The following is a 10409-nucleotide window of genomic DNA, read 5'->3' on the forward strand; positions in this document are numbered from 1 at the left end:
GATACAAAAGAAAGCATCTTTCAGATCAATAACAGTGTACCAGGTAAGACGTGGACCTAATTGAGAAATCAATGTATAGGGGTTAGGTACCATTTGATGCAATGTCACAGTGATAGTGTTGATAACACGGAGATCCTGGCAAAAGCGAACAGAACCATTCGGTTTCCTATCAGGCCTTATTGGTGTATTATAAGGACTGACAATGTCACTTAGAAGCCCATAAGCCAAGAAGTTAGAGATAAGGGGTTCTAATCCTTGTAAAGCCTCCAAGCTAATTGGATATTGATGAATGGAGACTGGCTGTGCATCAGGGTGCAAGGCTACTTCCACTGGAACTGCATTAACAGCCTGGCCAGGGACCCCTGAATACCATACATTAGGGTCCACAAAGCAATATAACAGACCAGAACACTCGTGTATCCTCAGATGAGGATAGCTGAAGGGTTAGGAGATGCCAGGCTTGTTCAGGAGGAACTGTCAATTCAACCTGGTCCCCTTTAAAAGAAATAGTTGTCTTTAACTTAGCAAGCAAATCACGCCCTAAAAGAGGCATAGGGCAATCTGGAAGGTAGAGAAATTGATGAGTAAGGCGAGTATCACCTAAAGAACATTCTAAAGGATCCAGTATCGCTGCTGACATAGATTGACTACTAGCCCCAATAACCTGAAAGGTTTGTGAAGAAGAATTTTCAAGAGGTTTATTTAATACTGAACGTGATGCCCCTGTATCTATCAAAAAGGTATTGTTTCCCCTCTGACTTTAAACTTTACCAGGGGTGCAGAGGGAGAAGCATCTGAAAGGGCAGGAAGACAAAGGCCCCTCAGCCCCTGACTCCCCTAGTATTTAAAGCGTGGTTGTGGAGCAACATGCCCTATTGGACGGCTGGGAAGGGAACGTAAAGGACATTCCCTAGCCCAGTGGCCAAATTTCTTACATATACGACACTGGTCTTATCTTATGGCAAAAGACTGCATTGCACGTTCTGGGGGTGCTTGGAATCTTGGTGGCATCATTCTACTTTTCCCCCCAGGAAACCCTACTGCTCCTCGCCCTCCTCTTCCGCGAGTCCCACGTCTTCCCCCACCCACTAGGGGTGCCCTTTGTAGAGCTTGAGCCAGTAGAACAACACTCCGTTTGTCATCTTTTTTAACCCCCTTGGCTGTCACTTCTAATCTGGAAACATAGGTTTTATAAGCTACTTCCAACAATTTTCCAATTGTGTCAGCTGAAGCCCCTTCCAATTTCTGCAATTTGCGCCTAATGTCTGGAGCACTCTGTCCAATAAAGAGCATAGTCACCAAATGGGAATTTTCTGGAGCTTCTGGATCCAAATCGCTATATTTCCTGAAAGCTTGGTAGAGACACTCAAGGAAGTCACTAGGGCTCTCAGATGCTAATTGATGAACCTCATAGATTTTACCCAAATTCTTCTGTTTAGGGATAGCAGTCTGTAATGCAGTGACAAGAAGGTCTTGGAAGCCCTTTAAGTATTCATAATCTCTACTTTCATAAGTATCAATGACCCATCTAGGGTCAGTTTCAGGTCAAAGAACCTTCCTTTCTTTGGCTAATCTCTTTGCAGCAGTTCCTACCAGACATTTCTCCTCCGATATTAAAAAGACATCCAGCATGGCTTGAAGGTCTGCCCAATTAGGGTTATGTGTACCTATGATAGACAGAACCAAGTCAGTATATTTATGTGGGGCTGCAGTATAGGAACCTAATCGGTCCTTCCATGCATAAAGATCAGATGTGGAGAAGGGGGTATGAACTAGGACATTATTAGTGTCCCCCCTTCCTATAGCCACCTACTCCGTGAGGGGATAAAGTCCCTTATAAGGTGGTGGAGCAAAAGATAAAGCAGGAAAAGGTGGTGCTGTGGGAAGTTGCCACAAACCACAGTGCTAAAGCATCTGCTTATTCTTTTGTAAAATCCAAAAAAGTGCATAATAAGCCTGTTGATCACGATCCATGCCTCTTTGAGCGTAATCTCCCATAGCTTCAAAAACTCCCAAATCTATGGACCCCTCCTTTTGGCCAAACAGTAGGCATATCCTGATGCCAAAGAGCTTTGTATTTAATTAGAGTGTCAATTTTCATATCCTTATGGGTTTTGAGCTTATCAAAGTTCCTAATAACACACTCAAGGGGGCTGAAGGCACATTCCTTTGTCTTATTCATTTTAATAGGTTTTCCCTGAGCTGAACCCATGTATTCAAATCTCACACCACATGCACAGCCTGTTGGGCCACAAGAGATCAATCACTTCCCCTTGCTATGTGAAATCTCCGATCACAGGTTTACCCTCACAGAGATCCATGGGTGGCTGGAAGTGATATTTTATTTATTTATTTATTTAATCCCATTTATATCCCGCCCTTCTCCGAAGACTCAGGGCAGCTTACAATCTAAGCACAAATCAATGTGCTTAGCAATAGCCTTCATTCTATCTATATGCCTGCTTATTAGGGCTTTCGGGGGCCCCCTCAAGCGGCATTATTACAAAGTCAGCTTATTGCCCCCAACAATCTGGGTCCTCATTTTACCTACCTCGGAAGGATGGAAGGCTGAGTCAACCTTGAGCCTGGTGGGACTCGAACCTGCACTAATTGCAGGCAGCTGGTGTTACTTAAGGAGGCATTAGCCCACTGCTCCATCAAGGCTCACGCCTAGGCCTGGTCAACAGTGGAAAATTTATAAGGAACAATCACAAACCACAAACCACACACCACTCACAACCCGTTGGAACACAAGAGTACAAGACAACCCCCCCTTGCTATCTAAATGCCCCCAAATATGAGGGGGGGGTGTCTAGGGGCGGCTGAGGCGAGCCCTTCCGCTCAGTTCTGCTCAACGGTCAGAAATAATTCAAGGAACCAGACACACGTATACACATACACACACACTTCCCAAGCAAGCCAGTGCAACAAAGTAATGTATAACTGTGTGTCTTACCTTATCTTCAGCCCTCCTGAGTATGCAGGAACCAAGTAAAAGCCAACCAAAAAAGAAAGAAAAAAAACTGGGTTCCTTTTAAAACCACAATGAAGAGCCAAGAAGGGGGGGCACCTCCAGGAAATCCCAGAGCGCGCTTGGCGCCTTCCCCATCCTGAGTGCTCCGAGAATCAAGCACCTCTCCTGCCTGGCTCGCCAAAAATGATGTGCAGGTTCTGAGGTTTTGCTTGATAACAAAATACAGGAAACCAGAATTTGCCTTCAAAAAATATGTGTTTAGAGACGGGCTTTTCCAAAACAAATGCAGAAAAGCATCTCATAGTAAAAATGTCTTATTTTTATACTATTTGGTTATATAAACACTTCACCCAGCAAAGCTGGCACTCAGTAGATTAAGACTTCGCCCCTTAGGGCTGGCATACTATAGATAAGAAACTAGAAAGCAGAAGTAGCTAGCAGGTTCCTTCTTGGCTGTTTCCCCAAGACACCATCTGTTCATGAGTGAGTTAGAACATTGCGTGTTTCCTTTGCTGTCCTTTTATGACCCAGCATTCAGAGGCCTGCAAGTAACCAAAGAAAGAGGGGCCATTTCGACAAATTCACTGTCCCCTAAGTCCTGGTCATCAGGTCCTCGGCTAATGACTGGTGGAATTTGGTTGACAATGATAATGGGGTGTGCTTGAATTGTAGTCACTAAGTGATGCAGACATATAATGATGTTTTTTACTGCCACATTGATTATTGACAGAAATTTCAGGCCCAATTGTGGTTGTAAATCAAGGACTGTCTGTAAGTAGCATTTTAGTTCAACTAAATTAGTTTCAAATTAATATCATAATTATATTTATAAATGACTCTTAGAATAGCTAGAGTAAAATTAATGAGGCTTAAATTAGACATAATTTAACACAGAGTCCATGGATTTCAATTCTTAATTCATGATCAAATTTGAATTAATCTCATAATAAGTGAGCCCTTCAATATAATAATCTATTCTCAAACCTGCAGAAAAAGTTTCTAACCAGTCGGCCTATTTCCAGCAAATCCCATTTTCTTTATTCTGTGCCCCACCTCCAATCATGCTCAATCCTCATTAGACTGTTTTAATTATTGTTTAGTTGTTCAGTGCTGAATAACTATTGATGTTGTGATCTTCTCAGTACCTGGGAAAGGGAGGTTTGGAAAATATGGGGACTTCAGAACATTTGCACAGTCTGCTATTATTGGGAAACAGCTGGTTCTTCTGTTCAACAAAGAGTTATTACTAAAAGAATAAAGTTTGCCTTAAAAAAACCTCAAAGATATAAGATATAATGTTTGTAGGAGTGAAAGTATTTCGTTGTCAAGATTCCTTAACTGAATCCATTTTTCTTGTTACATTTTTTTGTCCTTTAGGCGTTACATAATGTGTTCTTTCTTTACTTCCAAGGGTAATTGCATCAACAGGTAGCAGTAGGTCGTCTGTGGAACACCTTGTAAGCAATGTTCAAAATCTCTTCCGGGGAGTTCTTCAAATGATTATGGCAGCAGAAGCAGCTTGTGTCAAAGTGAGTAAAATGTGGTATTCTTCAGAATGTATTATGTAGCAAGTCTTAATGTAAATTTGGTAGTCCAAATAAATCTTCCATACTTGGCAGCACCCCCTCATTTCGACAACTGCAATTATCAGAATTTCTCAACTAGTGGGAAATACATTTGGAAAATGCCAGATTGGATAAAGCTAATACAAATATCTGAGTTCCAATCTGACAGGCTTTGATCTGTGTCTGCTCCATTTCTGTTCAGAGTTAGGATTAGCACAATATAGCAAAAGTGCTATAAATGTTCCAGTGTATGTTTGGGCCCCATTTTTAATATAAATCATATTACATGTGCTATTTCCTATAATTGTGAGTCCATTGCACTGTAAATAATGCAATCCAGTAGATGGTTTGTGGTACAGTAACCATGGGGTAAGCTTGTCAAGTGAACCCTGCCATAGTCTCCCAGCCTAGCTCACCGTTGCTCACCTGCTTTGGTATCATCAGATCAGAGGAGGACAAAGAGCTATGTATGCCACTTTGTGTCTTTGGAGGACATACAGACTGAAAATTAAATAAGCAGATAAGAATTCTTCAGAAGGAACTACAAATAGGTTTGGAACTGGAGGAGGACCTTAGAGATAGAAGACAATGAGTGAACCTCTCCTCTTCCCACAATATTGCTGCAACAATCAAAATCAAAACAATAAAACAATAAAAACAATAAAAAAGAGCCTTGGTGGAGCAGTGGGCTAATGCCTCCTTAAGTAACACCAGCTGCCTGCAATTAGTGCAGGTTCAAGTCCCATCAGGCTCAAGGTTGACTCAGCCTTCCATCCTTCCGAGGTAGGTAAAATGAGGACCCAGATTATTGGGGGCAATAAACTGACTTTGTAATAATGCCGCTTGGGGGGGGGCGAAAGCCCTAATAAGCAGGCATATACATAGAATGAAGGCTATTGCTAAGCACATTGATTTGTGCTTTAGTTTGTAAGCCGCCCTGAGTCTTCGGAGAAGGGCGGGATATAAATGGGATTAAAAAAAAATCTCCCTTGTAGGTATTCTTCACTCTTGATCAATTTTCTCAATTGCTTTTAGTGTCCCATCCTAGATGGTGAAGCATTTTGATAGGAAGCTTTTTAAGGAATTGTATACGGGTAGTCCTCGACTTATGACCACAATTGAGCCCAAATATTTTTTTCTTTAGTGAGACATTTGTTAAGTGAGTTTTGCCCCATTTTACAGTTTTTCTTGCCACAGTTGTTAAATGAATCACTGTAGTTTATAAGTTAGTAACCTAGTTGTTAAGTGAATCTGGCTTCCCCATTGAATTTGCTTATGAGAAGGTCGCAAAAGGTGATCACTTGGCCCTGGGCACACTGCAATGGTCATAAATATGAACCAGCTGCCAAGCATCTGAATTTTGATCACATAATCATGAAGATGCTGGAAAGGTCATAACTTTGAAAAACGGTCATAAGTCATATTTTCCAGGGCGCTGTAACTTTGAATGGCCACTAAACAATCTGTTGTAAATTGAGGACTACCTGTACTCTAAAACATTTTGTCATGAACTGTTTTAGTATTAAAACTACGAACATTTTTCTGGTTTTCTCCTCCTTCAGGGATTGCAACATCCATCCGCTGATTCAGAAGAATCAAATACAGCTGCATTTTGCAGCCAATGGAGGAAGTGTCTTCGTTGGCATGTGGCCAAGGAAAGTTTAAATTCGGACAAAGAGGAGCCGGGATTCGGCAAAACAGGACTGTGGCTCAGCCCACTTTCACCTCTGGGATCTTGGAACTTTATTATAATAGCAGTAAATAGTCCAGTCCCTCTAAATACAGGTAGTCCTCACTTAGCAACTGTTTCATTCAGCAGTCGTTCAAAATTATGATGCTGAAAAAATAACTTCACAACCAATGCCCGCATTTGTAACCTTTGCAGTGTCCCTCAGTCACGTGATTGCCACTATATATTGCCCTCTGTCCTGACCTATTTTTTTCCCTCTCCCTGGTAGAGTGGAGCATTAGGGATTACAAGAGAATAAGCTGGCACACCATCAGGAACACACCTGGCTGTTTGCATAGTGTACTCATGGCTCTAGCCACATTTCTTTCAATGTGCATGCCCATTGTATACCTTCTTATCTCTTATAATCCTTTTCTCTCCAATTAAAGTAGCTAGAAACATTCCCTTCTTGCTAATTATCTCAGCAAAAATTCCCAAGGCAAGATGTGTCATGATGACAAAAGACTGAATGCCGTCATAAAATCAAAAAGTGCTTCAAGAAAGAATTAAAGCAAGTGCACACTTCCGCACCATTGTACATGTGAGAGGCCTCACGAGACCGATGGTTCGTTAAGGTGCTTCCAAGTAAAAGGCAGCACGCAGGGATGCAAACAGTCAAAGCTTTATTTAACGATAAAGTAAATAAAAAGAGTTCCCTGGCATGGAGGCATCCATGCCTGGGTTGAGCTCATGGATCAGCAAGCAAGCAAGCAGAAGAGAGAATAAAGAGAGCAGAGAGAGTGTGAGAGAGAGGGTAGAGCGGTGTGAGAGTGAGAGCAGCCCCTAAGCAAAGAGTTTTTATGGGGGTCCTCAGCCCCTCCCTTACCAATTAACTCTCGCCAATGGGGCTGCAGGGGCCGGGGACCCCTGACCCACCAGTGGGAGCAAAGATGCCTCTTTGCTCCCATCTGATGACCCTTTTGGGGAACTGCCATGGCTGGCACAAAAACATCTAACAGTACATTTTTATTATTTTCCCCCTAAAAGGTTTCAGTTTGTTTTTCAGTTAAAGTGCACAGTTTATATGTGATATTAAAGATGGAAAAAATTCCAAAGTGATTTATTTATCTTCATCTGACTTTTTTTTTAAAATCTCAAAAACCGGGCATTTTAACAGGGGTGTTTAGTTTTTTTATACCCACTGTAAATTGGGAATATCTTGTAAGGTGTCTTGAATGCTGATGTCATAAGGTAAAGATAAAGGTTTTCCCTGTCTAGTTGTTTCCAACGCTGAGTGGGGGGCGGGGGGGCGGTGTTATTTCCGTTTCTTGGCCAAAGGAGCCAGAGTTATTCAAAGACAATTCCGTAGTCATGTGGCCAGCATGATTATACACTGAGGTGTACAGTGGTGCCACGTGCATGTTTTTGAACTGCTAAGTGGGCAGGAGCCGAAGCAAGTAATGGAAGCTCACGCCATCACGCGGCACTTGGGTCTCGAACCTGGGCTGTCAGCTCTCCAGCTGACAAGCTCAGTGTCTTTAACTATTGAGACTCCTATCCTTTAACACAGCGTTTCCCAACCTTAGGAACTTGAAGATGCGTGGACTTCAACTCCCAGAATTCCCCAGCCAGCTATGCTGGCTGGGGAATTCTGGGAGTTGAAGTCCACGCATCTTCAAGTTCCTAAGGTTGGGAAACGCTGCTTTAACATACCTTAAACCATAACCTGTTAATCATGTTTTTCCCATGTTTTCATCTTATGTTTTACGTATGTTGTTGTAATGTTGCTTCTTGTCTCTTCTGTCAGCTCTCTGAAACTATTTAAGTTCCTTTTAAGATTTTTTCCCCTCTTCTCAGCAATTTCCAGTTGTTGTTTTTTTCTGATGTGCACTTTGTTTTCAATGAAGGAGAGTATTTGTAGCTTAGGATTGAAATGAGGGGTCCTTGATGCTCTCTGAGCTTGCTTGTTTTCTTCAGATGTTTTATTACCCTAACTAGGTAACATCATCAGTACTAGTAAGTAGTAATCAGCACTTAATAGTAATCACCACCAGTAATCAGCACTCAGATCAGCGTAGATTAACTCCAAGGTCAACTTCAGACCAACAATCAAGTAAGCAATACCCCAATCAAGAAACGGCCAAAGAGCCATTAGTAAACAGCCCAACCGAAGAATCCCTAAGATCTCCCCAACCCACACAGACAAGACACCAGAATATAAACTGACAGCAAACAGCATTCCTTACTAGCAATGATGATGTTACTTAGTTAAGGTAATGAAATAATTATAATAAAGTTGGAAGGTATCTTGGAGGTCATCTAGTCCAACCCCCTGCTCAGGCAGGAAACCCTATACCATTTCAGACAAATGGCTGTTCAGTCTCTTCTTAAAAACCTCCAGTGTTGGAGCATTCACCGCTTCTGGAGGCAGGTTGTTCCACTGGTTAATTGTTCTAACTGTCAGGAAGTTTCTCCTTAGTTCTAGGTTGTTTCTCTGCAAGAAAACAAGCAAGCTCAGAGAGCACTAAGGACTCCTCATTTTGTTTTCTTCGGTTTCTCCCTCTTTGGCAATCTTTTGGTTTACTATTTGCATTCTTTCCAGGATGTCTGTTGACTTCCCAGTCTAGCCTATTTTCCTGTAGTAATCAAACTTAGTTTGCTTAGTTTCTGCATTTTGATTTGAGAATGAAATTAGTATGTCAGGCTACTTTCCATGTGGCATATGTCATACCTGAGAAATGAATTATTTAATATTTGCATTTGTATACCGCCCTTTCCCTGAGGACTCAGGGCGGTTTACAGGGAATTAAAATCAAAACATACAAAAGTTAAAACCAATTTAAAAAGCATTAAATTCACCCTGTACATTAAAACCCCAGTTAAAATTTTCCCCTCAGCCTGGGCCCGAGAGCTCAAAGAGCCAGGTCTTCAGGCCCCGGCGGAATGATCGGAGGTCGGGAGCAGTCCTCAGCTCTACTGGCAGCTGGTTCCAGAGGGCAGGCGCTCCCACTGAGAAGGCCCTATCCCTGGGTGTCACCCGCCGGCAATCTCTCACCGGCGGAACCCTGAGCAGACCCTCCCTGTGGGAGCGCACTGGGCGAAGGGCGTTTGATGCCGGCAGCAGGTGTTCCCTCAAATAACCCGGACCCAGGCCATGTAGGGCTTTATAGGTGATAACCAGCACCTTGAATTTCACCCGGAGGGCAACCGGAAGCCAATGCAGCTCGCGGAGTAGAGGTGTTACATGGGAGTATCGGGAAACCCCCATTACAACTCGCGCGGCCGCATTCTGCACCAGTTGAAGCCTCCGAGTGGTCTTCAAGGGCAGCCCCATGTAGAGAGCGTTACAGTAGTCCAAACGGGAGGTCACAAGCGCATGAGTGACTGTGCGTAGGGCGTCTCGGTCCAGATAGGGACGCAACTGGCGCACCAGGCGAACCTGTGCAAAAGCCCCCCTGGTCACGGCTCCTATGTGATCTTCAAAATTGAGCCGTGAATCCAGGAGGACGCCCAAGTTGCGAGCCCTATCAACGGGGGGTAACACCTCACCCCCCATCATTAGAGGTGGAATAACTTGGTTAACCCGAGACGCCGATATGCACAGCCACTCAGTCTTGGCGGGATTGAGACGAAGCCTGTTCCTCCCCATCCAGACCTGGACCGCCTCCAGGCACCGGGACATCACGGAGAGGGCATCACTGGGTTGGTTCGGGGTGGAAAGAAAAAGTTGGGTATCATCAGCATACTGGTGATACCCCACCCCAAAACCACGAATGATCTCGCCCAGCGGCTTCATGTAGATGTTGAACAGGAGGGGCGAGAGAACCGACCCCTGAGGGACTCCACAAATGAGAGACCTCGGGGCGGATCTCTGCCCTCCTGTCAACACCGACTGCGAGCGGCCCTGGAGGTAGGAGGAGAACCACCGTAAGACGGTGCCTCCCACTCCCAACCCCCTGAGACGCCGCAGCAGGATACCATGGTCGATGGTATCGAAAGCCGCTGAGAGATCTAATAGGACCAGGACAGAGGAGCAACCCCTGTCCCTAGCCCTCCAGAGATCATTCACCAGCGCGACCAATGCCGTCTCCGTGCTGTGTCCGGGCCTGAAGCCCGATTGGTACGGGTCCAGATAATCAGAATTATAAAATAATTGACTCAGAAAAATATAAGAGAATTTATGGAAAGGCCATTTCATCTG

General features: G+C 43.8%; 1 long non-coding RNA gene across 1 annotated transcript; it reads left to right on the forward strand.

Annotated features, from left to right (window-relative positions):
* Positions 1 to 3721: 3721 nt before the first annotated feature.
* On the forward strand, positions 3722 to 7384 carry LOC308660248. Its single transcript, XR_014024684.1, has 3 exons — positions 3722 to 3745; positions 4386 to 4503; positions 6102 to 7384. It is a non-coding gene; the product is annotated as an uncharacterized lncRNA (long non-coding RNA).
* The last annotated feature ends 3025 nt before the right edge of the window (positions 7385 to 10409 follow it).

This window comes from Vipera berus (assembly GCF_964194415.1).
Source record: "Vipera berus genome assembly, chromosome: 1".
Lineage (NCBI taxonomy): Eukaryota > Metazoa > Chordata > Lepidosauria > Squamata > Viperidae > Vipera > Vipera berus.